Consider the following 3,573-nt stretch of genomic DNA (forward strand, 5'->3'; position numbering starts at 1 on the left):
TGACAGCAAGGTGTCAGTCTTACCTTTTCAACATACAAATATATGCGTGTAAAAAAGGAGAGGAAAAAGATGAGAAAATGCATATCAACACATTGACAATGATTATATACAAGTGGTGGGACTAGCAATTTGTATTGACTTCTTTGTGCTTTTCCATAATTTCCAAATGTTCTGTGATGAACGTGTATTATTTTTGCAATCAAGAAAAACATAGTTTCATGTGTGTTTTAAATCCTAGCTGGCTGGAAGCGTGGAACTGTGAGGTAGGCTGTCCAGAGAGAATGCTGCGGGAGTATAAAGGGAACTTCTCAACCCCGTGAGTCTATGCCTTTACCTTATCCTGGCCTTTTTTTGCTCTTTTTTGTCAGTTCTCGGAAAGTTTGCAGCTTCCAACACCATTTTACATGCTCCTCCTGTGACTGACAGAGCAGTGTCCCAACAATACTTAATGTATTTTGGGTCAGGGGCCCGTGGGTCAGCAAGGTTATTAATAAACATCGCCTCTTGTTCTAATTTGGGTCCCTTCTCTCCTTCTTGTCTCTCCTCCTGCCCTGCTTTTCCTTTCACATCTCTTTCTGTCTGACCCTTTTCCCCTTCTCCCTGATCTCAAAGATTTGGCCTTCATTTTAGCTCGACTTCTGGCACTTTTACCGTAACACTTTTCTGATGTATTTGTTGGTCCTGTTAAGTTTTCATAGGGAATTTCATTTTTGAGGAAAGATTTCGTGTCCTAAATCGATTTGACGTGGGTTGATATGATTCTCTGATCTGACATGCCTGGGAGGTGGGGGGATAAGTCAAATTGAGGCAAATGTGGATGAGCAGGGGAAGGACCCTGTTTTTGAAAAAGAATTTTTGTTAAACAATATCCACTGACCACAGAATTAGCCAGATTTAAGAGGCCACTACTACGATCAGCTCTACACAAAAGGAAGAGAGCTGGAAGGCAGAAGTCAGCTTAATTTTATTATTATTTTTTCTATTATCTTTGATGAGACAAAAAGAATTTAAAGAATTTATCATGTATATTTGGATGTATGTACACCCATTTTATTTTCTTTTTTAGAGCTTGATTTATGACCTTAGCTTATATTTAGAGTAAATCTTGTTGTATTTTTTCTGATTTTATTACACAAATAGAAGTGGCTGCATGGTCATCACCACTACCAAATTTTTACACATCAGCTCTTCAAAGCCCCTGAATTTGGTACAAATTCAATTTTTGTTTTTACTTTCAACATTTTCTAACTGCAATTTCAAACCAGACAAGATTCCTTTGTCAACTGAAAAAAGTCAATTCCTACACACACACAAATTTGCATGTACTCTTTCCAAATTTATTAAACTTCAGTTGCTATTTTCTTCTAATAACATAATATCGCATCTCCCATCAGAGCGTTCAGAGTTAAATGTGCCAATGGGAGTTACTTAACAATGGTAGAGCAACATATTTATATCAGAAAACATATAAAAAGAAATGTTTGAATCTTTACTTAATTACTCATACTTTTCAAATTTACCTATTGCACTTTTTCCTGTTCAAGAACGCCTTCTTTTTTAAATGTGACCTAGACTACCCTTTTTAGAATGACTGGAAGTCTTTTAGAGTGATATAATTTTTTAACACATGATTAACATGATTAATTCTACTATAAACTAGGGTCCTCATATTGAAAAAACTGAAAAAAAAAAATGAAGAAATGGCAAGGAAGCTAAATTTATCCAGAAGAAAGATAGTTTTCTATACCTAAACTTATTATCATGAAACATACTAGTTTTGTTGCATTACCAGAATTGCACCTGAGTTTGGTCTTTCACAAACTAAGACAATCTATGTGAACTTTGAATGAACTATGCATTCCGCTTCTTAATATGGTCACCCCTCACCACTGTACATTAACAGTCAGACAGGCAGGGATCCTGAACTCAGTTCAAATCACCATTGGAAGTAGCCATTAATCAGACTTGACTAAATGTCTAATTTGGTTCCTTGCTTACTCTTTAGTTTTTGATTTTCCTTTTGAATGGATTATTCTTATCTGTTCTGTAACAACTATCAAAGGATGAGAATAGCTTTAAATGTGCTCTGTCACATGTGTGGCCATTTGTCACACATGGGATAATATTTATTTTCTTTAAACGCCATATTTTTCTTAATAGACCTAGGTTTGCATGAGCAGTAACTTGTTAGGCTGTCTTGGGTAAGAAGAGAGGAAAAAGAAGGAGGAGGAAGCTTTTCTTGAGTGCCTACTATGTACCATACAGTATGACATGTGCATCCATCCATTCGATGGAGCTTTTATGTTGTGCTAAGTGTTTCACACATCTTTTCTGGTATTGTCTGCACAGCATCACAGTGAAGAAGAACTTGTTAACCTCAGGATACAGATGAGAAAATTGGGGCTTAGAGATGTTAAGCAACATGTCTAAGACACACAATTAGGGTGATATGAAGCATGGATTGGCACCCAGGCCCTGCTCGCCAAACTATGGCACTTTCACTGATTATGAATAGACTTCATTGTCTGCAGTGGCAAGGGCTCAGAATACAGATTAAACCCTGGAGTTTATTGCAGGCTGGGCTTGAGGTCAATGACACCTGATCACTTATAAGGTATGACTTGGGGTTGTCTGAAAAGCCAAGAAAGACCTCCCAAAGAATTACATTAGATAACATGGCAAAAACGTTATGAAAGGACTAAAAATAAAATATAACACCCATGACACCGTCTGACTCAGACTAGTGGCTTTCAAGAGGTGGGCATCTATGTACCTTTGTTGTACCTATTTTAAATATTCTCTATTTAAAGAGGGTCACTGGTTCCAAGATGTTCCTCGAAATTTTGATAAATAAATGTTCTGAGGATCATCTATGTATGGGGAATTTTTCCCTCACATAATCAGGTTGGATGCAGAGCACAGTTTTATGCCCTGTAATAGGCCTTTTTTTTTTTTTTTTCTTTCCTGATCTCTCTGTTTCGGCTGCTTCCAAGTCCCAGGCTGGGATCCGCAGGCTGTGGGATGAGGGTGGTGTGGCAGGTGGCAGGCTACAGTTCTTCATGCTCTAGGGGTAAGATTTCTTGTGAAAACGGACAGCTTTTTTGTTCTTCCTCAGCCTTTTTAACACACAGCCACATCTCTGGCTGCGCCTGCTGTGGTTGTGACTGTACTGAGCTAAATTTATGCTGCTGACAACTCGCACTGAAGTACATCGGTAGCACAGAGTCAGTGGGAGTTGTGTGTATATAAACTCGGGCAGCCCTTGGCCCGCTGAGTGTAATAGCATCTCTGCCTTGGTAGATTATGGGTATGATAACGGGTGATGCGTAATGGATGGGGCAGTCTGTGTACAAATTTCCAATGACTTGCTACACCCCTTTAGGATCGTGGCTGTCAAAAGTGTTAGCAGGGCTGCCCTGGTGGCGCAGTGGTTGAGAGTCCGCCTGCCGACGCGGGGGACACGTGCCCCGGTCCCGGAAGATCCCACATGCAGCGGAGCGGCTGGGCCCGTGAGCCATGGCCGCTGAGCCTGCGCGTCCGGAGACTGTGCTCCGCAACGGGAGAGGCCACAAC

This window comes from Aethalodelphis obliquidens, unplaced genomic scaffold (genome assembly GCF_003676395.1).
Source record: "Aethalodelphis obliquidens isolate GAN/ISIS:26980383/991018 unplaced genomic scaffold, ASM367639v1 scaffold49, whole genome shotgun sequence".
Taxonomy (NCBI): domain Eukaryota; kingdom Metazoa; phylum Chordata; class Mammalia; order Artiodactyla; family Delphinidae; genus Aethalodelphis; species Aethalodelphis obliquidens.